This window comes from Cygnus olor, chromosome 1, assembly GCF_009769625.2.
Source record: "Cygnus olor isolate bCygOlo1 chromosome 1, bCygOlo1.pri.v2, whole genome shotgun sequence".
Classification (NCBI taxonomy): domain Eukaryota; kingdom Metazoa; phylum Chordata; class Aves; order Anseriformes; family Anatidae; genus Cygnus; species Cygnus olor.
The window spans coordinates 76,252,971-76,279,796 of record NC_049169.1 but is presented as its reverse complement, the minus strand read 5'-3'; the positions used below and the strand labels follow the sequence as shown (position 1 = coordinate 76,279,796).

Here is a 26,826-nt window from a genome sequence, read left to right as displayed (position 1 = left end):
GATCCTTTAAGTAGTCGCCCCAAAGCCCTAAAGTCCCTTTTGATCGCTCTCGGACTTCTCGTTGCTACCTCGTCATTACCAGCCTGAAAGACCAATAGCGGGTAGTAGTCGGTTGGCTGTACCAGGCGCTTGACTTTCCTAGCGAAGTCTCTCACCCAAGCCCCAGGGAGGCAACAGACTTCCCTGTGGGTAGGGTCCGGTCGGCATATTGGGTCCTCTGTCCCTTTCAAGAGGGAGTCCCCCATGACAATAACCCTTCTGTCTTTTTTGAGAGCTGATGTAGCGATGTGGAGGATAGGGGACCTTGCCTTAGGCATCCTCACCAACCGGGACGGGCTTTTGCCTGCTTCTTTATTCTGGTTGTCATGTTCTAGAGCTTCGTACCTGTTATATAAGGGTAGATGGGAAGGTGAGGTGGGCAGGGACAGGGCTCGCCTACCCCCCCGAACAGGAACCTGCCTCCATTCCCCCCCTTGGCTTAGGTCCCCTCCTGCTGCCTGGCAGGATGAGGGAACTTTTGTCTTCTGCGTAGCACGAGACATTTGTGCTATGGCAGGCTCGTGAGTCTGTCTCAGAGAGGGCAGAGTACACCTCCACCAGTCAATTTCCCTCTCTGACTCCCTGATGCTTCTGAGCCTGCTCACCTCCTCCCGAAGCTCCGCTACCTGGCTGAGCAGCTCTTCAACCTGGGCACACCTCCCACAGGCATACCCCTCACCGCTGCTGTCAGATACCAACAGAAGACTCGGGCACACCCTGCAGCCCAAGACCTGGACGGCAGTGTGTTTCCCCGAGCCCTCCGTCTGAGTAGCCACATTGGTGACAGCGGCTGGAGAGGCCACAAGAGATGCGGAGGCCATGGTTTTCTGCCTGGTTGATACCATGGCCAGGTTCCTCGCAGGCAGGTTACAGGTGCTGAAGGGAAAGACCACTGCAAAAGACCGGCGAGGGGTCCTCCCTGCGTGAACTGCCGCGCGAACTGCCACACCACACCCTTCTGCTGTGCCACGCCCTGTTTGCCCGCCCTGGATGCTCGTGCTCCCTAGGGGCTGCTTTTGAACGGCCGGGGAGGGGGCGCTGCTGGCTCCGCCTACGCCTCGTCAGCCTCCCTCGCGAGGGCTGCCGGGTCCTGGCGGCTCCCTCGAGTGGCCTCGATGTCGGAAAAAAAAATCCGTGCCTGTCCCGATCCCCCGCTCCGCTGCAGAATGCGTCTGCCCTGGAGCCAATCGCCTCGGCAAGAAAGATGTGCTTCCAAGCACAACTGTGAAAAGGAGCCAACATAAGTTTGGACACCATCTGAAACTGGGATCTCACCTGAAGGAAAAAAAAAAAAAAAAGACTTCTTAGAAGCAATGGATGGTATTTGAATCTCTTGCGTGTCTGATGTTGTTATATACAGCGGTACTGTCAAGCCTTTTTTTTTTTTTTGCTGGGATTGCAAGGGCAGATGAGAATCTCTCTGAGTTGGTCTTAATATTGAAGAGGGAGTCATCTGGGGTGTTTCATTCATAATGCAAGCCCTAGTACAAGATTACAGGATGAACCTCCTTTGGATATCTAACCACTACGCAGCAACTTTTTTCATGAAAATGAGAGAGAAGGTTGGTATAGCTACTGGATGACTAATTAGACCTTAAACCAGCAGTTGGCACATGTATGTCTCACCCTGAGTCAGGGAGATCCCAGCAAGATGTCACTGTAATAAAGTCCTACTCTGCAAACAGGTGCTTAATTAACTTATATGTCAACATGACCACTTACTTCTGTCAGTATTCTGAAATGCTTAACAGCAGGGTGCTCTTCTGAAGTTTCAAATGCACAGATGTAAAATTATGATAGCTGAACAAGATGACACCTAGGAGGTGAGCCACAGTAACTGTTAGTAACAGTGCCTATGTGCTGTGGCTGTCTGGTAATGTCAGGGGACACTTCTGTCAAAGACTTTAAACTAACGTGACTTATCTAGCACCTTGCCTGTGATAACTGTGTGCACATAGTTGAACTGTAGCATCTCTGCAGGCAAGGAGCTCAAAGACAAATCTAAAGCTTAATGTTCTTATGGCGTACTTAACAACAGCACTTTGTGAACAACCTCTTCAGGAGCACGTGTCAAAGAAAAGGTTCCTCTCCTAAATGGCTGCAGCTATGTCAGAAGCGCTAACTAGAAGAGTGTATTTATATTACAAGCTTGTTAATTGGTTTCAGAGGTACTGGTGAATTGTTAGCTTACACGATCTGCAAGGGCTAGAATCAACAAGGTATGTCAAGTGTAATCTAGGAGAGGGCACTTAGATGTGGCAGGGCACGTTAGACACTCCTGTCTACTTCTTACAGCATCTTTTCTTCCTCCTCATGCTTTAGCCTTCCCTACAAAGCAGGTATCTGTAATGACCAGTGAGCATTGCTATCTTACATACAGAACTCTTTGAGGCTTTGTGTTCTTATGCCCAACAGAATTTCAAAATAATCTTTCTGTATGTCCAGCATTGTAGTGTTTCTATGTGTCGTGTTCCATGTCTTACTGACTTCTGCAACCAGTTTTAATAAAGTCAATCCTGTGATTGTTGAAGTGTCATCTGAAATATGACACTTCAGAAAGACACATTAGAAAAATAGCTCTAAGTCCCAATGTGGGTCCTTTTTGAAGAACTTGATATTGAAGTGAGACATTAAAGCAAAGGCAAATCTAGGGAGTAGTTTGCTTTAGGTGCGTTACTATAGCCCTTTTTAAAAAAAGGTTTTGGTGATGTGATTCCCTGCAGTGGCTTTATTCCTGAGAGAGAATTAATACAGATTTTCAAAAGCCTTCACGAAGTAAGGAACCAATCATACTGATTTGCGAGCTTTTACTGTTTATCTTTTTGTTTTTAAAAATCCATATAGTAGTAAACTGGAGTGTCCTTTGAATTCTGTAACTTCAGTTTTGCAAGGAGAGCTCTCTGTTCTGTTTTGCTATGCTGGGCCTATTGTCAGGGTGTCTGTTTACTTTGTACTCTTTATCAGCCTGAGATGCATACAGAATCAGAGAATCGTCTAGGTTGGAAGAGACCTCCAAGATCACCTAGTCCAACCTCTGACCTAACACTAACAAGTCCTCCACTAAACCATATCACTAAGCTAAACATCTAAACCTCTTTTAAAGACCTCCAGGGATGGTGACTCAACCACTTCCCTGGCCAGCCCATTCCAATGCCTAACAACCCTTTTGGTAAAGAAGTTCTTCCTAATATCCAACCTAAACCTCCCCTGGCGCAACTTGAGCCCATTCCCCCTCATCCTGTCACCAGGCACGTGGGAGAATAGACCAACCCCCACCGTGCTACAGGTACTTTAAGGTACCTATAGAGAGCGATGAGGTCGCCCCTGAGCCTCCTCTTTTCCAGACTGAACAACCCCAGCTCCTTCAGCTGCTCTTTGTAAGACTTGTTCTCCAGACCCCTCACCAGCTTCGTTGCCCTTCTCTGGACTCACTTGAGCACCTCGACGTCCTTGTAGTGAGGGGCCCAAAACTGAACACAGTACTGGAGGTGCGGCCTCGCCAGAGTTGAGTACAGGGGGACAATCACTTCCCTAGCCCTGCTGGCCGCACTGGCCATACAGTTTCTGTTTGTCACAAAGGCATGGTTAGCGCTAACACTATAGATGTGTCGAGGTATGTTCTTTCTGTGTTTTGCTCATGTGACTTAATTTCATTGAAACTACAGCCAAGCACACCTATGAAATCTGTAACAGTACTGTTTGTACTAGTAGTACCTCTTTGCTCAGGGTGATTTGACAATGTGTGAACCCAAGGCAGAGACTTGATGTGTCTGAATTGGTGTCTTGTGCCTACGTTTGTCTCTCTTCCTATGCAAACTTGAGGTTTTTGCTTCAATTCTCAGTTATTTCAAAATCTAAAAATGACCTATCTTTATTGCTTTATTTGCGTGCATATTTTTATTTAAGACTTCTATTCATAACTCCACTGATATGGAATGTAATATCTTAATCCAAAATCAACTTTCTTTGGGAGCATAAAGGTATATGGTGAATCTTTGTATAAGCTTCTACAGAATGAGTTGCCTGGGAGATCTTTGAGGAAGAATCACCTGTGGGAAGTGACTGGAACTTTCTTCTCCACCTGAACTGGGTTCACTTACCTGGACCTTGTCCTTAGTACTTGTTGATGGGAGCGCAAGGATGTCTTTGCAGTCTCTTGTGCTGTTGGAAGTCCATCAGGAAAGAAGCCTGTCTTCTGGCCTTCTCTGCTCCTGTTGAAGAATCGTGTGGTACCAAGTTGCCTATCCTCATGCTGTCACTTTTTGACCTGGAGAGCAGTCTGGAAAGAGGAGATGCAGTCTTGTGATCATGGGTTAATGTTCAAAGATAGATACCATGATGGCAGTTTTTCTTTTTTTTTTTTTTTTGCCAGTATTTGTTCAATGAGTATTGAAACTCCCAACCATCTCAAATCACCTATGTTGACTTTCTTAAACCTCCTGGGATCTATATCTGAAACAAGCCTACACGCTTAACAGATTTTTTTGTTTTTAAGCCTAAAGCATGGGTTTATTTAAGCATAGTGACAAAGTAACACATTTCTACATTCCATTTACTCTCATATGTTGCCTTTTTTGTACGTTGGTATTTGTGAGATGCTCTTAAGCTTCAGCCTTTATTGATTGGGTGTATCTGAAGAATCAGACGTAGGTGGTAGAGAATGAAGTAAACGGTGACTTGGTGTGAGTCTATTCAAGTCAACATCCACAAACAAATATTGTGTACAAATCACTTCTTATGTAAGCTTGCTTTTGTCTGTTTATTTGAGTTTGTGGTAACTGATTTGTATGGTATCTCAAATTAGGGAAATAAATTGACAATTCACACTAAAAATAATGTGCAAATTTATTTACGTGTTATTCACGTGAAATTCAAGTTGATTTATTCTACTTAAAAACACTGCTTCTTGGCTGTGAGAGACCCAGTAGCTTTATTAAAATGAGTCAGAACGCTAGCTGTCTTCTGAGACTAGGCTACAACTCTGCTTGTATAGATTTACCAGTGACTCACTTGTAAGTGAATATAACTTGATTAAAAATGCATTAAGCATTAATAATGGGGTGGTACTTGTGCTTTAAGAAAAGCCTTTAAAATGTTTTGAAAAACTGGAGTAACTTAATGGCTCTGAACTTAATTAAGTGTAAAAGTACTTAACAAAGAAAAAGGTCAGGATTTGTCGCTGGCTTGAGGCTAGGTTGATGAGTGCTTTCTGAAGTGCATCATTGTTAGGGTCAGGTGTTAGGTACATAAAGAGTCACAAGTTTCATTTTCTGGAGAAACTTCTCCATCTTCCACTCTTGGTGAAAGCAACCTGGTCTGAATTGAGCGTGGGCATTGCTTTGAGCAAGAGGCTCTCACTGGTTCCTCCAGCCTGACAAATTCTGTGATTTTATTTTCTCTTTTTTTTAAGAGGTGTTTGTACCATGCAACCACCATGCATCCATGGTCTTAAGTGGGTTTTGGTAAAGTTTTTCACTTATCTTCATAGAACTTCGGCTGGATTAATAAAAAATTTCTTGGACTTTCTCTTCATTTTTCTGGCTAATGCAGAATGTTTATTTAAAAAGCTGGCATGGGACAAGTTGATGTGACCTTTCTGCAAATTTTAGGTAAATTCTTAGCTTTCCAGAAGCTGAATTTTTATATTTTTATTTTATATTTCTAATTTTATAATTTTATATTTTATATTCTATATTTATATATGTATTATATAAATATATATAATTATATATATATTTATATATTTATTTATATTTTATATTTTTAAATATTTTTAATATTTTTATATGGAATTTATATGGAATTTAATGGTTCTGTACTTAAACGCAGTAGACGAGCAGAAACCATGCTCTAGGGAAACTTGCCACAGATATTATATATTGATATTATATATATTATATACTGAAATACCTTATGAATTTTTTAGTTTAAAAAAAGGCAATAAACACAGTAAACACTAGAATTCATAATTCAGAATGCATCAAGTATAAAGAAAATCCTTTTGTTTAGGGTAGTCTTACCAAAAATCAGTGTTTACATTCACATGATGGGAGACATAAGGAGTTATATTTATATATATTTAAAAAATATATATATATACTTATATTATATATATATAATATATATATATATATATAAATATATATATAAAAATTATATACATACACACATATATGCTTTCCTGTAAGAAAGGAACAATGAGATCGGATTCATGAATGTTGTGCATGCATATTTGATTAAGGTGCATGTGGGGGGGAAACATACCTAGTAATATACCCAGAATTTGAGGTGTGCTTGTTTAGATGCCGTTTCTTTTGTGAAAGGAATAAGCGTGGATTCATGTTCCTTCATGTATTTAGACTTCTGCAGCTTGTGTCCCAGGCAAGTTTATAATTCACAGGTAATAACTGAGACTTAAAGAAACACCCCACTGCTGCCCCACTGTGATTAAATCAGTGTTGAGCTACAGGCTTTGAAGTGGGAGCAAAAGAACAGTTTTTAATAAAGTTGGCAGTCAGGAGAAGTCCCTAATTACTGGAATAAAGGAAACATCACTCCCATTAAAAAAAAAAAGATAGAAAGGAAGACCTGGGGAACTACAGGCTGGTGAGCCTCACCTCTGTGTCTGGAAAGATTGTGGAACAGACCCTCCTGGAAGCAATGTTAAAGCACATGCAAGACCAGGAGGTCATCTGAGACAGCCAGAATGGCTTCACCAAGGGCAAATGGTGCGTAACCAATCTGGTGGCCTTTTATGATGGAGCGACTGCATCAGGTGACAAGGGAAGACCCACTGGTGTTATCTACCTGGACTCCTGTAAGGCCTTTGCCATGGTCTCACATGTCATCCTTATCTCTAAGTTGGGGAGAGATGGATTTGAGGAGTGGGCTATTGGTGGGTAAGGAATTGGCTACGTGGCCACATCCAGAGAGTCATGCTTAATGGCTCCATGTCCAGGTGGAGGCTGGTGACAAGTGATGTCCCTCAGGGGACTGTCTTGGGACGGGTGCTGTTGAATATCTTTATCAACCACATAGGCAGTGGGATTGCATGCACCCTGAGCAAGTTTACAGGTGACACCAATGTGAATGGTGCAGTCGATACAAGAGAAGGGAGGGAAGCCATCCAAAGGGACCTGGACAAGCTTGAGAAGTGGGCCCACGTGAACCCAGTGCGGTTCAACAAGGCCAAGTGCAAGGTGCTGCACCTGGGCCGGGGCAATCCCAGACATGAGGACAGACTGGGAGAAGAACTTATTGAGAGCAGCCCTGTGAAGAGGACTTGGGGGTTCTGGCAGACCAAAGGCTCAGCATGAGCCAGCAGTGCGTGCTTGCACAGCCCAGAAGGCCAACTGCACCCTGGGCTGCAGCAACAGAGGGGCGGCCAGCAGCAGGTCGAGGGAGGGGATCGTCCCCCCTCTGCTCTGCCTTGTGAAGCCCCACTTGGAGTGCCACAGCCAGCTCTGGGGCCCCCAGCACCAGAAGGTGTGGGGCTGTTAGAGTGAGTCCAGAGGAGGGCCACAAAGATCATCAGAGGGCTGGTGCACCTCTCCTATGAAGAAAGGCTGAGAGAGCCGGGGCTGTTCAGCCTGGAGAAAAGAAGGCTCTAGGAAGACTTCATTTCAAGCACTATTGCATAAACTTCACACAATTTGTAAAATCTATATGGAATATGTGGATTGGTGTACCTTTCAGATGAAAACCTTATTTTCTTTCTTTCAATTACCATTTTCTGGTAAAAGCAATGCTAGAATAGGCTATTGGCAGATGGGGGGTGTAATTCTTTGCTGTTTTACTATATTAGCTAATAGATGAAGTAAATTTGTAAGATGGCAATAGTAGATGGAGAAGAGACAAAACTTATCAGGGCTAAGAACACGAAGATCACTAAATGGTCTCTTAATCAAAAGTACTTAGCAACTACAGCATCAGTTCTTTAAGTCTGGCAAATATAAGCATCACAGCATGTGTTTACTGACGTGTAGGTACCTGAATTTTAAAATCCTGAGTTTCTTAACTAAGAAACAGTAAATGAAAAGTTCCCTTAAGAGAGCCTAAACTGAATCGTGGGAGATTTAAAGGGAAATCTTAGGTTGCAGTATATTCTGGCATCTCCTGCTGATTGTTTAGTCATATACATCAATAATTATCAATCCTAATAACTTCTCTGTTTTCTAAATCAAAATGTGGTAGTGATTTAGAGTCACTGCAAAGTGTCAGAATGGTTTCTTGAGGAATCACTTTGTCATTTGGGTAAAAAGGTACGACTTGACTTAACTGCTTTCAGGCTTATGTTAGAAGCCAATAATTTAGCACCTTTATTCAGTAAATGACAATCTATCAGCTAAAGAAAAGTGGCCACAGTTGAAATCTGAGCATGGAACACATCAATGTGCACACATGGTGCTGATGCTAAAAGCAGTGATCCAGTGCTAGCTGAGGTGGGCTGCAGAAGAGCTGTGTCACTACCGTTTTTTTTTCCAAATACAGTAATTGGTGCTACGGAAAGCAGATGTGCAGTGAATGCAGGTTTTTGTGTGCAACAATGAGAGAACACGTGAATTGGCCTGTATCAGTATGTTGCCAGAGTTGATTGAGATTTTCTTGACAAATGGGTACAGAAAAGTTAATTGTAGAAGGCCCTGTGTCTATAGGGATGTGGTGTTCCAGTTTTTCATTTAGGATTGAATTAGGCAATACTGGTAGTACTGCAGTGCTACCAGCATTATGGTAATACCCAGGCTCATCACCAAAGCTGTTGTACAGGGAGTAAGAAGGTCTGGGAGGTCAGAATTAAGTGTCTGGGACCAACAAGCCCTTATTACTGATTGTGCTGTGGAAGTAGGGCATAGCACTACAACAGAATCTCCAGAAGTTAGTATCAGTTGCAAACCATAGCATTTTTTGTATTGGAGGCAATGTGCACAGTACATATTGGTGTTGTTGGAAGCAGGCTTTAGATGGAGAAGGGTATTAAAAGATCTGTCAACTCTGAGTTTGTCAAATGTTTCTGTAGCCTGCCTACTTTGGCCATCTTTTATCCACTTCGGTTGATGGTCTGTTGAAACAAATGGCTTTTTGATGGTGTGTTGCCTTAAAGGGATCACTTGATTAAAGTGTTTGTTAAAGTTCACTAGTCAAGCAACACCTATAAATCCTGTTGTATTTTGGTAGCTTGACATAATGGAGCGTTTGTGTGCTTCTGTACATCCCTTCAAGTAGGGGAAAAAGACGCTTCCATACTTTCACAGTACCCGTGCATTAAAAATATCTATCATTGCATTTGGGGTGCTTTCTAACTGTATTTTTAAGAATTTGTCACTTTCTTTACAGTGACAATTACCATGCACCAGTGGAACAGCATGCATTATTTTTGGTAATCTTCTTAAAAAGGCCTAGATTAAGATCTGAGCTACAGCTGTTGTAAATGGAACTCTTTTTGTTATAAAGTCTTTAAGGTTGTTCCCTTTTGGGGGTTAATTGATTAAGATGTGTACTGAGTTGGCCTGAATTTCTCTTGCTAATTTAATAAAATGAAACCACAGTCTACATACAAAAATCAGCAATGTGAGTTCCTTGTTGGTAGAGCTGAATATTGCTTTGAGATCTGTTCGTCTGTTGTTGGCATATGTAGAAGTGTTTTATCCCCCAAGACCTGGAGATTGACATCCTACTTTACTAGGTCTGTCTGTCTCTAAATGTTGCAGAACAGATGGTTAATTCAAAAAACAAGAGTATTAAAGCTGAGTAGCTAAATCTGATCTTCTAAAAATCAGGTTGCCAAAACAAGCTGCTGTATTTGATGTAGCCGCTGAATTGGTCTTTTTTTTTTTTTTCCTGATACAAAGGCAAATCTCAGTCTAGTGCCTCAGTGCAAAGAGGTTGGTGGTTGTTTCAAAATTTTCAGCTTTTCAGCAATTATCTCAGAAATTACAATTAGAGAAAAAAAAAAGTTCCTTACATATTGTAGGTCTTTGAGAAGAAAAAAGGCTTATTTCAGATCCCTTGTTTTTCTAGGCTTAACACTGTGGTCCTGGGTTTTAAAAGCATCATGGACAAATTTCAGGAGTCGGGTAAGGTTGACACCTGATGATTTTCTCTTTAACCTGCCACAATTTGCTTTCTTTTTTTCTTTATTTACATAGTTGGTGAAATTAGAAGAAAAAGCAAATTGTTGGAAGAAAGGATTATTATGTTTACAAGCAAACTATTTTCATACAAAATAGCTCTTGCTGTCAACAGATAGGATAGATGATTTCAGACAGGTGTTATGCCAAAGCGCTTAGATCATCTAATCCAACCTGCATGCCACAGACCCATGTTGTCTCTGGGCAGAGCTTAATGGTAAATGAATCCACATACATCTGTACTGTATGAAAGGGATTAAAGCATTTGTTTTCTGCATTCATCCTGTTGGGATTATTGCTTGGGAACACCATTTCATACTAACCTACTTGCCTACTTTCAAATGAAACATTCAGATGAGCAGACTGCTGCTTATCTTAGCCCGTGGGGGTTTAAATACTTGTAATTCTTCCATGAGCTGCTGGAAATTATTGTTGCTTAGCACTCTTCAGGATTCTCTGACCTTGCAATCCATTTTTCTGTGGTGGATTGATAAAAGAGTTTTGTACATGAATTTTGGGAGATTATTTTTCACTTATCTGCTGTTATAAGATGAGCTATCATATTTTGGGGGGAATAACTTTATTGTAAATCCCTATGCATGGTGTAAAGGTAGCTTGATCATTGTATAAAAGCTGGAGAAAACAGTAAAACTATTTGTGTATGCTTCTGCCTTGGTAAGTGCCTTTTAAGTTAAAATATTCAGGTTTTCAAATCTTCTTTTTGCTAATTCCTCTGATGTTTAACCCTGCGTATGAAAGGTGTTGGGCAAACAAGTGTAAACCGATTCCTTCCATCTGTTCAGTTTACACTGTTTTGCAGTAGAATTGAGCTTGCTGTGTAAGAATGTTGAATCTCAAATTTTTATAAGAAAAAAAAATCCCCTCTGCCATAGAAGCAAGTCTGAGAGGAATTTACTTTGCTTGGCTGCATTTTTAAATGCTGATCAAAACCTTGATTTCCATGGGGCGTTTTTTTTTTTTTTGGCTTTTCTTAGAATAAAGGGTTGGTTTGGTTCTTTTTAAATTCTGCTTCTTCTAGGTGGCCTCAAGACAGTTTTTATTTCAGGAACCAGTGGCTCTGTTGAAGCCATTGGCCGTATCCTCAGACATCTGGAGGTGGCGATCTTGCAGGGAGGGAGTGTCATTTGAAGTACCACCTACTTGTCTGCTGATCCCTGTGATTAGGGCACAGAGTTCATACCGCAAGTTCTTGCTCGCAACTTGAAATGGCCACCTCAAAACTGATAAAAGAACAGTTCGAACTAGAACAACCTTGGTGAAGCCTGGAGAAAGCAATATGTTTGGGAAGAAATTGGCAGAGGCACCAAACCGTCTGAGAGCAGATGCAGTGTTGTCATCAGTTGCAAAATCAATGCAACTACTACAAAAAGAAATAAAAATTACTCTTGCTCTGCTCTTGCCAAACACAAAGAACAGGAGCCATAAATACCATTGGTAAATTGTCTTAGCTGCCAGTGAGCATCCTGCAGTTGTAATCAACAAGTTGGAGTTGTCCCTTTTAGTGCTGGGCAGCAGCTGTTGCAGAAGCATTGGATTAGCAGTGATAAAATGAACCTTTTCCAGTTCTTGCCTAAGGACAGGATCTTTACAGTTTAGAAACCTCTCGCTTCTCTTGCTCAGCTATTCTGGCTCTCTGGTGGGGTGTTTTAACAATAAAAATGAGATTTTCAGTGATTCTCTTGTGCTTGTGTTGCATGGTAAGACTTCCCTGTTTTAGTACGGTTCAGAGTTGGGCTGTAAAGCAATTACTTTGTACATATTAACATCATGTAACTAGTGACCTATCTGCCCTCTGAAATGCAGTTTTGGAATATTGTCATGTTTAGTAAACGTATCTGGTTGGCTGCCACGCAATTGACCACTATGGTGCATAGTTTGTGAGGGGATGGCCACCTCTAAATAAAAAGGAGCAGTCACGAGGCAGGATGCATTACTAGATCACTAGTGTCTATGGCAGATGTCTCTAATCCTTGGTTCCCAGGAAAACAACTGTTGGAGCAGAGACTGTAAGATGGAGAGCGGTTTGGTTTTAAATTCTGAAATCTGTTTGTACTGATCCAAGCTCCATTTCCATGGCAACAGGAAGTTTAGTGCTCTCACTTATCAACTTCAGCTGCCGGCTGGCTTTGGGGAGAGTAAATTGTTCCCTTATGCTAACCCCTTCAAAATCAGGAGTTGTGTTGGTATGTTAGCACTGCATTTTTTATGGAGACAGAAATAACGAGAATTATTTCATGTGTTTTGTTTGAGAGACACTTAACTTTAACTGCTTACAGATGAGATATAAATGTTCAGAGTTCGTGCCAGGTTACCAAATTGTTAAGTTGTCATGTTCATAATGACAATGTAATGCATAAGATCACAGTTTCTCCCCTGATTTTGGGGGGCAGGGAGGTGGCTGGTGGTGTTCATTATGGTTTAGTTTTACAGGTTGTGAAGCAAACCTGGTGCTTGCTGCAACTAGAAGGATTAAATCTGACCTCTGCATGCTTTCCCTCCAGTTCTTTGTCGGTCCAGTTCTTTGACTGCAGTAATGCAGGTGTCCTCCCTTGCTTTGCACCAGCCCTGGAATATATCAGTTCCAGCAGCAACCTACACCTAAAAACATCGTGAATCTGCACTCTGAGTGAGCCAGGGGCTCAACTGGATCACCTTCTTATGAGAATTTTCTAAGGTCTGTTTGTGCTTTTGCCAACAACAGGGAGCTCCCAGGCATGGTCTGCATGGAGTTTGTACTGGCAGAAGGGCTGTGCTGACCCCAGGGGAAAGCAGGTGAAGGCCAAACCTTCTGGAAGAAGCCCCAAAGAAGCTGATGGCTCTCCTGGGTTCCAAGTGGAATGGGGTTAATTTAGAAGACCATGGAGAACATAAAGTATGTACTGCTAAGCTGTGTTCAGGATGAGAGCTGATAGGAGAAACTAGCAATCCTTTGGTTGATAAGTGTTCTCTATTGTGAGAAAGTAGCTCTTCTGATCTGGAAGCTTTGGCTGGTTAAACAAAACTTTTCTGTTCTAATTACTTTGGCATTCTTATCAGTATTCCACTTAAAGCTGTTGCAGGGAGCATTGTAATTGCTCCAATTACTATTTGAAAGCACTTCTGTATTTCTGTAACTTGTACCATTCACTTTAATGTACAAGATCTTGACACAGTAGAAGAGTATTGAGTGTGTGGGGAAACCGCATTATACTAGAGACTTGTAGCCAGGAGTATTGTGGCTAATTCTGTCTTTGGTGTAGTATGGTAGTGTGGGGTGAAAAAAAAAAAAAAAAAGAAAAAAGATATCTCTCTGCAGGCTATTAACTCTGAGTATTTGGGTCCTGATTCTGCATGTAGAACAGCATCACCAGAAATGCTGATGCCAGTTGAGCTTCCAACAGGTGCACTAAACTTTTAGTCTTCTAGTTCTCTTCTCTGTGGGCAGGTATTTCAAGCTTAACATATTTAGCCATCAGTTGGTCAGGGCAGGTGACCTTCTGTATAGGTTGTATAGTCTATGAATGCAGCTGGAATGCAGGCTGTCCTGAATAGGTATGAGTAGGAACAAAATTTTAAGAGTTCCTCTCTGTTTTTTGTACTTTTATTTAATAGAAGTATCAGTTCATTTTTTTTTTCTTTAATAATCATGAGGTCAGTAAACTAAGTCCTAGGAGGGAAAAGGGAAAATTGGTTAATCTGGAGATATTCTTATCTCATGAGCTGAAGTCTCTTGGAGCAGTGTCTCCCTGCCTAGATCCCCTTTTTAATTCCAGATTCAACGTGTTTGCTTGTATAGGTGCAATATACCAGGCTTATGGGGAGCTATGTATATTTCATCTAGGCAAGCTGTCTTGGGAACATGGAACACCACTGCTGTGATGGTCCTGTCTGTCGTGTCGGGTAGGAGGTTCCAGGTTTGCTCTAGAAAATGGAGGACTCTTCCTCTGCTGCACTGGCAGGAATTCAGTTGAAATTTGCCAGTGTAAAACTAAAGATTGAACAGGAGCTGGTAGCAGAACAGATGACGTGCATTTTTCTTAGAACATAAATACAGCAGTGGGGAAGAAAAAGCCCAAAGTAACCATAATTGAATAATCATATCGCTTAAGTGTAGCCAGGAAATCTTGTTTGTTTGTATTAAGTAGAAATATGTCAACATTTTTCAAATGTAAGACAACAATTATTCAGCAATTACAGTTTTTTTTTCTGTTCCAGCAGTCAGTAAGTCTATAAGCTAAAGACAAATTTTAAGAATGTACATGGATAATGTACATCTTTTCTGGAGGAATATACTCCCAAACTACCTGCAGTTAAATGTAGAAACACTAAGTAATCCAAGCAATGGAGCTTCTAATCTTCTTTAAAATGCTACTTGAAGAGTTGCTCTAGCACATACCATTCCTTCCCTCCTGCAGGTGTTTCTTACCTTGAGTGTGAATTTAAATGAATCCAGAGGTATGAAAACATCAAGAAAACTTGGATGTAACTTCTCTTCCTGTGTAGCAGCTGTTATTTAATAGGACAAGCCAGTATATGTGTGTGCCCTGTCAGGCAATTACTCAGTTGCTGCTTATCTGAGTGAGGAGCTTATTCAGCCACTTGTTTTATCCCTAAGTGTTCAGTTCTTTTGTGTTTATTTGACTTCTCTCAGTTTTCCTAAGTTATAGATTTGATTTAAAAAAAAAAAAGGAAGAAATGAGTACAATTGCATAGCAAGCTGTGTGTGATACAAGTATATCATAACTGATTGAAAACCTCGTGATGTTTCTTTTCTCTCATGAGTGGGAATAATCTTCTCACTAAAAGTGTTCTTATGCGTGTTATAGAATGGTCATGCAGTGTGGGCATAACAGGCAGCTTCACCTGAGATTCTGTTATTTATATTTTGGTTAGTGTATGTAAAAAAGCTAAGACGCAGTTGAACAACTTCAAAAATACAGAAATGTTGAACCCCCTCCCCTCCCATCCCCTCTCCCCTTTCTCCCTTCTCTTCTTCACCTCCATGTAGTATGTCTAGGCAACATAATCAGTTTTCTGGTGCTATTAGTCACTTCTTTATATCTGTAAATAGCTATCTCTTCCACTCAGAATCTAAGAGGTAAGATTCTCATTCACGTCATTCTTGGATGTAATTTACTTACCAGTAGTCACACTACTTACATTATGCTACTTATTTTTAGAAGGGTCTAGGAGTTGTAATTGAATTACTAAGAAGAGTGATCCGATCCATTATCTAGCACACAGTACTGGTCAAATGGCTTTTAACGGCATGAAAATATAACCTCATTAGTACTAAGATTATACGTATTTTCCCCAGAATCAGAGTTTGTCGAGAATGACAAGCACAGAAAAAAATAGCATCATCCCATAATCTTGTACCGTTACACATCTGAATATAAAGGAAAGCTCTCAAGCTGCTCTGGGGCTTAAATATTTAGCTGTTCCATCTTTAATGTAGGTAGGGGCTTGTACTTGACTATAATGCTGTTTTATGTGGGGACTTTGTGTGCTATTCTATCAGTAAAAGTGGGTGAAATTAAAAAGCTCTTAAGTATCTCTTAAACATATGCAAATATAGTAGCGGTAGACATGCAGTTATATTTTCTTTCAGAAGAGGACTACTTCCAACTCATTTTGAAGAGATCAGACTCCTTTTACTGGTGAAGGTGACATCAGTTTATCCATGCCTTGGATTAAAAAACTGTTTCAGTCTTGGTGACTTAGCTTTAAATCTTATGCTTGAGACATATGCAAACCATAAAACCATGAAGTGAAAACAACTTTTGGTCAGCTTTTCAACTAATATGCATAAGAAGCCAATTCTTAAGTTCTTAGAACAGTAATTGTGGTTGGTTTATGAACATACTTCATAAACTTATGGATTCCCACCCATCCCTTGCAGACAACATACACTTTTCTGTATGTAGTTCCAGACTTATTTTGGGTAATGTATATTTAATTCATGTGATTGGCTAAGAGAATCAACCTATGTGCCCAAAATTATACTTCCATTTGTGTTCCTCTTCTGCATTGGTATTGCAGCTTGCCTTGTGGGGTTCTCTATATTTGCTTTCATATGATGCAGCAGGCCAAGGGCCAGCAAATGTTGATTCTGTACTTTCAAGGGAGAACTTATTTGATATCTATCTGATGTAAGCAATGAACTGAATTGTGTGTGGATTACTTCTTTCTGCTGCAAATGGAAATAAAATGTTTAATCTCTCTCCACTTTATACAGTAACAACTAAAATAAGGTTTTAAGCCTGGGTGAATGATGATGATCAGGGCTTGGCTCTGTAATGAAAATTTAAAATTGCCTTGAAAGTATCTTACTATGCCGTGCTCCTGATTTGCAGTTTACCCAATAAGCCATTTGGCTACAAGGTACCAATAGGCACACCTTTATTTTTAAGATGGCCAGCATTTTGTTTGAAAGAATGCCATACTCTATTTCTACATGCAGCACAGCTTTTTGCATTTAGCTTTAATAATTTATTCATTATTTTCTTTTGCCTTCAAGTCATTTTAAGATTTCCTAGAAGGTATTCCAGAATGGAATAACTTTGGGGAGGGGTATATGTGCTTGTCAAAGACAGCTCATTTGTATAGCCTTGAAGACTCACTGTGTCTGCTGTCTGTGAAGGGCAGCTCCGAGTTAAGGATGAACTGTTTTGCACTTTCAGCAGCTGTAGAGATCTGTGTCCAGACACTTGAGGGCACTAGGACTGGGGTGTTTTGGTGACAATAAACAGTTCTGTTGTCCAGTTTGGTCCATATTCACCTCCCTAGTAAGAGAACAGCAGCACTTCCCTTTATCTTCCAGTTTCTAGGACTTATTCCAGAACATTGCAGGGTTCTGGATTTTTTTTTCAGGGAGGTTTTGAAGGTATATATTATTGCTGCAATTTTAAATGAGAATACATGACCTATTATATGAGAAATTTTCAGAACTCTTCAGTCTAATTTCTGTGTTTCTTGTTGGATAAAAAAATGCTCAAGAGATGTCTTTTCCAGATACATTGCTTTATTTTGGTGAATTAACTTCCAATTCTAAACGATGGAATGAAAGCAAGTATTTGCAAGTGGGAATGAGAGTGTGGATATGTCTAATCTTTCAGGTTTCCCTGAGACTGCTGCCTATACCTCAGACTTCATACATGGCAAACCTGCTGCTGTGATCAAGGTCTTTCCTAGGACATAACATCCTCCAATATTGAATATTGTGGAGAGCTTGTGCAGATGTACAAATTAAATTCATTGTTCAGCTATGTGATATCCAATGTCTGATGTACTCTTATAGTCAAGTGACAGCAGTTAGTTTTATTGTGATCTATTGTGATCTTGTGATTTGTCTGGTGATCTAAACCAATTTCAATTAATGTTGGGCAGGAGTCAAGCTTGAAACAGAATAATTTTTGGCTGGATTTCCACCAGCTTGCTAGCACTGGCACTGCTAGTGCAAAACCAAACTAATTGTTGATCTGTTAATGGCAAACTGCCAAGAAAATGCTGATTCTGATTTCAGTCCGTTTCAAAAAAATATATTTATTAACAATTACTTATGAACACTGCAGCAATGATAGCATGGGAGACTTCACTGTAAAAATGGATTTACATTTGTTTTCAAGAATCAGACATTAAGAATGTATGTTTTTTTTTTTTAATATGATAACTTAGTGAAATGTGTTTTACGTGTACAGTCTCTTTTTTTTCCATTATAAAGGTTATTTTGGAGGTGACCGAGCCAATGTTTGTGTCTCTTAGCCTAAAAATATTTTATGTAACAAAGAAATAATTGCTTGATGATGCCTGGTCATGTTTTACAAAATCTAATAATCACTCTTATATAGGGAATTATGTCCTATGCAAAGTAAGTGTTTTCCTACATCAGGTTATTCTCAAGAGGATTTATTGCAAGAAGGACAGATAATTGGAGTAGAGAAACAAGACTTGTATTTTTAAATGAAAAAAAAAAAAAGGAATGTCCTGCCTAAAATGTATCTGAGAAAAATCGGAGTGAATAGTAAGGTTGTCTATCAATGCCGGTGGTGTTGGATGTTTCTTCTTCAGTTACACATCAAATATAAATAACTTTTGTGGCTCCTTATATTTGTCATTTAAGCTACCTCTTCTAAAGAACCTAGCAACTTAAATTTCCGTCCCTTCTCTGAAATTTGTTTTAAACAAAAAATGCCATGTTCCATGGTGCTATTGGCTGGGCTGGCTGCAGGCAGCCCCGTTTGCCTTCTAGTGGGGAAGGCATGGTTGGCATGAGCATGCATCTAGTGCGTGGCAGGGACTGGGCTCTTCATGTGTTTTGTTGAAGACCTAGGAGACTTCAGAAGCATCTCTTTGTCCCATCACTGGGAAAATTGTTTCAGGTTGTATAATGCTTTGCTGCCTCAGTGAACTTGCCAGCTCTAGCCAGGAGCGCGTCACTTCCATGCTGTCATTGGTGGTGTCTGATGTCACTGTGCTCTTGCATCTGCCTGTTGAATGCTGGGCTGAAAAAAAGCTAGTTTTTGCGTTCGGCAAAATGCTACCAGCACAGCTGAGTGAGGAGATGACTCAATTTTTGAAGTAACATGTTCTCTATATGCTACATATTGTCTCTTCTTTTTTTTGTGTGTGTGCGTAGTTGTTTTTTGTTCTGTGTTGTTAAAGCTGTGTATCATCTACTAAAGTTTCTATCAATTCTAGAATTCTGTTACTTGTACAAAGGGAAGACTTGCTTCTCAAAATGCTGGCAAGAGATTGTGCTTTAAGTAGTGAATGCAGTAGAATGGGTTTGAAAGGCAGTGGTCTTCCATCGCTTTGATAGTTGACTGCTTTGAATCAATTTTCTAGATCTTTTCCAAGAATTATTTGCTTTCCTGTGATTATCCTGTATGTATAGAATTATTTGAAATCCATTTACCATTCTCCCTCTTTATTGCAGCCATACCTACCTCACAGATCTGGACTAACACTAAGAACATTTAGATAAAGTGTTCTTGAAATAAACTTGGCAAAGGAAGCTAGTGCTGACCTAGACTGTTGGATTTCAGGAGAAAGATGTCTTTTTATATCAAATGATACATGTTGGTGGCAAGTTAAAAGTGCTTCTGCCCCCCAGTGTTACCCATGCTTTCTTTAGCATAGAGCATCTACTCAGGAAGTCAAGATTATTAAGTAGTGTTGCTACCCTTGTAGCTGGTCTGCAAAACATGACTCCAAAAATTATCTAATTAGCAATACTTTCAGTTGGACTTTGATACTAGAAATACAGAGAAGTCTTAACTGAGGTTGTTGGTGCCATTACAGAAATCCACCTTTCAATCTGCAATGCTTACTTAGCATTGCTTACTTAGCTGTAGTCAATTGGATGAAAGAACAAATTTTTTTGTGCTTTTTGTCTGTAAAGAGTACTATTAAACACTACAGCTGAGTATCATGTGTATGTGTTGTATTATATTACTTAAAAACCTATAGGTTGATAGTTTTTTTGTGGAGTTGAATAAAATTTTCATTGCTATTGATGTATTTCTTCTTTTCAGCTGAAGAGGTTGCCTGAACTCTGACATCTTTCAATGACTATGAACAGCAATAGCTAGTAAAGATGTATGAATGTCAGTTTTAAAAGATGCCACTAGTATGTTGAAAACTGGCCCATCTAGCTGTAAGGTGGTATTTCCACTTAGTATTCGAGTAATCTTAAAAAGGGTAGATGCATTTTAAAGCTTGTGATAGTTTTAAACCCTAACCACACTAGTACTAAGTCAAATGAGTCGGCGCATTCTTAACATAATACCTGATGTTTAATTGTACCTGTGTTTTTTTCACAGAATGTTTATTTAAAAAGGAAGCAGTATAGATTTTCACTTGATGGGGCAACAAGAAAGCGCACGATAAAGGAAAAACAAAGGCAGACCTTCTGGGGATATCTGTATTCATTGTTCCCAATAGAAGTATAGGTTGCCTATATGGCATCTCCTTAAGGACCTAGTACGTGAAATGTTGCCTGTTGAAAGGCATTATTGAGGCTCTGTGGGAATTAGAGCTTCCTGCTTGATTTGGAAGTGAATGCTATAAAAGGGATAATTAGTACTTTGTGCTGGTCTCTTTTATGAGGGTGGAATTGTCTTATGTCACTCTGGGAATTGCTGTAAGGCAGAAGGGAAGAATGAAGTGGACCAACTGATGTCCAGAGTCTGAGGAAATATAAAAACCTTTGTATAAACTTCTTTGTTCATCACAGCTACAGAAGATCATAAACTTTTAAGTCAGAGAGAATGTAAAAGTACAGCAAAACATTGTGATCAAGTAATCTGTGTAAACAATGATGGAAAATAAGCGTGGAGGTGGAGTAAAAGCAGTTTCTAGGTAGACCATAGTACATCAGTGATGCAGGACAACTACAGATTTCTTTGGAAATGCTGTCAATACTGCTCCTTTTGCAGTATTTCCTGTAGCTTTTGCAGCATTAGAAACTGTGTCTACCTTGGAAGAAGTGAATCTGAATTAAGCACAAAGGCCTACTGGGAACAGCGGGGGAAGAATAGTATTATGAGAGGATGGGGTAGAGGTGCTGAAGTATTCTTCAACCAGAGATGTTATCATCTCGGAATACAGGGGTGAAGTAGCTGGTTTTTTTGCATTCTGTGTAGCCTTTCAAAAGAGGCTGGAGAGACTGAGGACTGACACACTGAGTTGCAATAGCTTAACAAGCTAATCCATATCTGCTGAGCTATGGTAATTTTGTGCAGCCTCTTAACCCATTCTCAATTCAAGTTAAAATGCTTTAGTATAAAATTCTTTGCTTGGGTTTTAAGCTAGTGTATTTGACCTCATACTTGCAGAGGGCCAAGGCTGGAATCACCAGGGATTCTATTTTAAATCAACCACTAGATTACACATTGTTTCAGCTTTTTAAAAGGTAAACTAACTTTTAAAGTCGTCTACTCTGTCATCAGAGTGGTTCCAAAAAGTGTTTGCCAATATGGTGATAGATGCTTTATATCTGTGTGTGTGTGTGTAAAGCAAACTTCATTAATGCTTTAACCCTGCTTAAGCTTGGTGTTTCTCTGCATAGCAGGTTAGTCATCTTCGGGTGTCTGTAGGTGAAGTCTTTGAATGTGAGCCTGTAACCCCTTCTAATCTTCCTTTTTAATGGAAGAAGTCCAATGAAATCTTGTCCAGTGTTCATATAATCTATGTTGCACTTCCACAGTGAAGCTGTTTGTGGTTAGGCGGTTAAACTCTTGCCACAGTGTTTGCATGCATTTGGAAGCCTTACTCTGGACACTGAGATGGGATACTGAGTTAGCTGAATATGTGGTCTGACCTACAGCTTTTCTTGTGTCTCACGTAAGCAGTAGGTGTTTAAGGTACAGTTCCTCCCTCCTCATTTTATTTTGAAACCTTTACACTGGGAATAGTTGAAATATGTTGGCTTCAGCCAGCCAGTGCTGGCTCAAACGCCATTACTGTTCTCAGTTGCAAATTAACTTTACCAAAAATTACTGTTTATGACCTCAGTTAAATTCTCATTGCCTTCAGTAGTAAGACCAGCATCTTGTATGGAGCAGTGACCATGCATGCACACTATCAGACTCCTTTCTAAAATGAAGAGGTAGTGATGAATGTTTTGAGTAACAGGTGGGAGCTGACAGTGGAACAATGAATCTGACCATTAACGCTACTGATAATAGCTAAAAATTCTTGTAAGCATATTGAAAGAAGATATTGACTGTATTTAAAGTAGTAAAGCCAAATCAAATATTTCCCATCTGATAGATCTGTCTTCCTCTTCATTGTTAGAATCTCCTGAGTTAAATCAATTTGCAGTGAGGTTTACCTGGTGATGTAATAGGATGGTTAGCTTGTAAGGCAGCATGCAGGCAAGAACTTCGTCTTTTTTTCCAATTTGAAGACCTCCAAAGATTTCAGTAGAGGTGAGCCCAAGCAATAAACACTTACAGAGCTATATGTGTTTTGTTTGGGGGTGGTGTGGCATAGAAAGGAAGTAGTGTATTTTCAGTAGTGGTCTGTTTCCAAAGTCCTGCAGGATCAAAAGCTGGTATAAGTATTACAATGAAATGCCTGAGCTGGCAGGCATGGGAGAGCAACCCTGGCAAGGGACAGCTCAGGTCTTGGGTACCCTTTTGTTCAGGTAATTGCATTTGTTTTTAGCTGGTACCTTAAGATCCTTTCATAAATCATACAAATCGTACAAACTGCATACAATCACAAGGGGAAAAATGCACTTTTTTCCTCGAATAATATGTAGAGTGGCAGCACTGTACTGCAGTCTTGTAATGAAGTTTGGTCACCACAGAACTCTACTCAGCAGTTTGGTTGTTTCTTTGTCCAGGCCACCTGGTATACTCATAGTACTACTGTTAGGACATAGGAGCAAGGTAGTATTTTTAAATGGCTAGGATTATATTCTTTTTTCTAGAAGCAAGTTGTGTGTCTGTTATTCTCTAAGTTGTCTTCATTTTCAGAGAAGATCAAAGCATCCTTTTCAGCCTCCTCTGTTTAACTTTGATATTTGCTATTTTGAAAACTTTCATTGTTTGGGAATGTTGATTTTGAAAATATGCACACTTTGTCATTGACAATTCCTACATTTTTTATGTAGATGGGTTGTATTTGTCTTCAGGGAAGAATCCATTCTAAGGCCTTAATAAGTTTTCTTTTTTATTGAAATCCTGGAAATTGCAAGTCAGTACTGATTTAAAAAAAAAAAGTGTAATCTGCATGGGATCTGAGTCAGTATTAACTGAAAACATTCCCAAATTTTGAGATATTTTCATTTTTCTTTACATCTATTCCTCCCAGCTGTATGCTGGCTGAGGATGAATTAGATTTGTATTACCTTAAAAAAAATAAATAAATAAATTTGGAAACCAAATAACTTTTTTGGTTTGGAGAGGAGGGGAGAAGAATTTATTAACCAGATTTGGACAGCATCTTTGGCCACTTAGCTTCTAGTCTGCAGTGATTGAGCAGTACTCCAAAGCCAGTGAGGCTCTTCAGATGGCGACAGATTCTGGGGGATGCACAGGGGTGTGTTTGGAACTGATTTTTTTTCACTTCCCCTAAGGGTCTTCATGCTTCCCCCGGGAGATGGCCAGCACCTACTGAAGCCTCATGTATTCCGTGAAGTGCACTGTTGCAGTGAAGGATTAAAACTTTCTGTGTTGATATTCACGTTAGTGCATTAACATTGTGGTGCATCTTTACCGCGTGCTTGACTTAGAAGTATTTGCAGCTCTTTGGCTTTGAACTCCAGAAGATCAACTAACAGCTGAGTGTGTGTGTGTGTGTACACCTCCCACATGTTACGGTACATTGGAATTTTTTTCTAAAGGGAATTTGGGGGATTTGCTAGCCAGTACTTTAAATTCAAGAGAGAAGTTGCCAAAGAAGTGTGAAGGCACCATAAGACATTGTAGGATTCATTGCTGCTTGCTTTCTTATCTTGATGCTTTTTCAGCTTGTTCTGCTAATTGCAACATGATCTGAATCCTGCTTTTGAACCTTGAAGAATTTCCAAGGGAAATTGAAAGCTTATGTTGAGCGCGTCATTTTAAGTAATGATTGTCCTCTACAAAAGTAAAAATAAACTGTTGTTCAACTGTAAGGAAAAGCGTTTGAATCTAGGTGATGACTTCTTCTTTGACCTGATTCTGGAATTAATGTGAGGACTTCATAAGTCAGTCAGGAAAAAATAAATGTATGTTTCTTAACTTGAAGTTCTCATATAGACAAGGCCTTGGAGTTATGAAAAAGACTGTCTCTCTTTCCACTGTTCCAGTTCTTGGAGAGGCTAGCTAGTCTAAGCTTAATGATTATTTTTCACTTTGCTGTGCAACCTACATTGTGACCAACCCATTGTCGTCTTTATTGTAACGTACCTTTTTGTGCTTACTTTCTTAATTTACTTGCTCTGATACGCTTGATCAGTCACCATAAAGATAGCTTCTCTGTCTCCCACCTCACACCTTGCATTTACCTAAGTGTATCGATCATCCATTTTAACTTTTTCAGAGATTTAAAATACTGAATAGTAGGGATAGTGTTTGAGAAGACTTGCTTTTATCATTTTCATTACATGTGGATTTATTTGTGTATAACAACCATAGTGGCTTGAGATGTAAAGGGGTTGACTAGGTCACTGTTTCTTCCTTCCTGTAAGAGTGAAGGTTCTGCAGTTCAGGTTATGGTAAGGGTTGGTGCTATGACTTTTAAATCAACCTGCTGGGTTTGGTTTTATTTTTCATAGTGATGTTATACTTATCAGGAAAAATGTAGCGACTTGTAATCAAAGTTAAGCTTCTGCTTAAATGAATACCATCTACGTACATTTAGAGTTTGTTTAGCTTCATAAAAGTGTCTTCAAGGTTGGGTTCTTTCTCTCCCGCTGTAAGCAGAATGTCTACAGATTTGTGATTTTACCTTTGAGGTGAGCAGCCTGATGTTTTCTCTTGAGTCCTGAGTACATTGGATGTCTCCGCTTTTGTGGTAGGATCTTTCATCTAGACCTGTTTTTTCTCCTGAGCGTCTTAAGATGTAATCATTATCATAGGTGATTTAAAGACATGGTCATTCTGTTGTTGCCAACTAGAAACTAAATCCCAGATGAGCTTTTTTTTTTTTTTTTTTTTTAACTTACCTGTAAACCTAATGCTGTCTTGGACTACAAAATTCTGCTTTCTTTGTCGTTGCTAACGTCCTTTTAAATGTAGAATTGTGTTGCCATTGACACATTAAATTTTGTAGTAGTTAAAGCAAAAAAACTTTTATACTAGCAAATAAACAAATTTCAAAGACTTCACTTGTGTAAATGACCTCTTGATTGGGCATTTCTTGGTAGCTGGTGCTTAGTTGGCCCTGGTTCTACTGGATGATAATTCACTACCAGTCAGTGTCTAATGGGAGATGGTTATTACTTCTGAAGCTGGGAGTTGTGGGAGTCTAATAACTTGTAAAACCTTGTAGTAAGGTAATCTCTTTACTGTGACAGATGCTATTGCTTTGCTTACTGCTGTTAGAGATAGAGGTAATGGCTTGTGATAGAGAAATAAATTTTTCTGTATCTCCCACATTCATTTTACACTTGCACCTATGCAAGGTCCAAACACCCATGTAATCCATTCCACTGGAAGGATTGCTTCAAGAGCATTGATTAAACATCTTGCTGAGGAGTACAGCAAAACCAGCAAAAGTCAGCTTTGTGTTTCCTCCATTGACTCATCTCTAATTGCAAGGCAAGAAAAAAGTAAAACATGGCTTTCATTAGCTACATAATAGAGTAAGCAATTAAGGCTTCAAACAAAAACAGATCTGATTTTAACAGCTACTGCTATTATATACAGTTTGTTACTTATCAAATAAATAAACATTATATTATAATTCCACTAACATTTTCTCAAATACTTGGAGAGGCAGGTGAACAGATGTTGGTTAAAGGTCTGATGGAGTGCACTCCTTTTCAACAAGGACAAATGCTTGTGAATGAAGCTACAAATCTGCAAGATTTCAGGCCCCATGTTCCTCTGCAGGTGCCATCTGTGACTTTTTACAATGGTGAAATGAGTAACAGTTATATACTTCAGTACGTTCACCCTGTATTATCCATTGTGTGCTTTCAGTGAGAGACGTTTGAAGTTCATTTTATAAAGCCAACTATTTGAAGCCACAAGTTACCCAAAAAGACTGCTGCTTAGCAAACTTGCATTGTTCTTGTACTGAAATTGAGTTACTTTGTGTTGCAACATATACAAGAAAGTGGTATATTGTCTTCTACTTCCTTTTGTACATCAGCATAAAACCTAAATTAATGAGGTTTTTTAACTACTTTTGAAATAACGACCTCTAACGTATTGGTGAAAACATACAAAGCCTCTTTGCCCCTTCAGTAATATAACTTCACTTTATCTGCAAAAGACAGAACCTAGAGATAGCAGACTTTCTGATGCCTTACAAGACTGGATTTTTTTTTGTCTGAGTGTAGTCCTTTCTTTGTAGGTGTGCACGGAGGTATTCACTGGCCCTTTATCAACTTAGCAGTGGTGAGCTGTATGAAATAGCTTGCACTGTTGTTTCACTGGCGTGTGTGTTTTGCTGGATTGTTAGTTAGGTTTTGAAAATCCAAAGTCTGGATTTGATTCCTGGCCCAACTCACTATAAATTGAGGGCAGCCATGTGGGACAGGAAGAAATGGAAGAGGTAGGAGAATGTTACAATTTCTGAGTGCAGAGCTGGCTTCTGCACAGAGTGCTAATGGAACTATGTACATTTGAATCAAATACGAAGACTGCAGTGCACCATATGTGAGATGGAAATCACAAAATAAACCTCTGCAGGCCTTTAGGAAAGGAGAAAGGTTTCTGTATCTGCTGCCAGTTTTGCTGCAACTTAGCACTAGCTTTACTTCTGTGCTTTGCTTTTTCCTATGCAATTATAGGAAGGCTGGAATCTGAGAGTTGTTAAGAGTGCGTTATAACTACATTTGGAAGTTAAGTTAACCCTTAAGCCCTCTGGGGAATCAGTGTTTTGGATGACAACCTTTTTTGTATCAAAAAGGTTAGTTGGAAGCGCAGAGTGACATGTAATGTTCCTGCTAAGACAGAACTAATGTGAAACTGGATTTCTTTGATTGTTTTTGGTTAAT

At 39.7% G+C, this 26,826-nt stretch overlaps 1 protein-coding gene across 21 annotated transcripts in view; it reads left to right on the top strand.

Annotated features, from left to right (window-relative positions):
• The window catches only part of RASSF8 (Ras association domain family member 8), a 110,032-nt gene that overhangs the window by 16,179 nt on the left and 67,027 nt on the right, over nt 1-26,826 (top strand). For 2 of the 21 annotated variants that reach the window (XR_005816276.1, XR_005816297.1), the window contains one exon: nt 10,057-10,112. The exons of 18 other annotated variants lie outside the window; for them this stretch is intronic. The gene's annotated coding sequence lies outside the window, so the exon portion shown is untranslated. Of the gene's footprint in view, nt 1-10,056; nt 10,113-12,888; nt 13,060-26,826 lie in introns of all 21 variants that reach the window. One more of the 21 variants, XR_005816279.1, reaches the window with a different exon arrangement.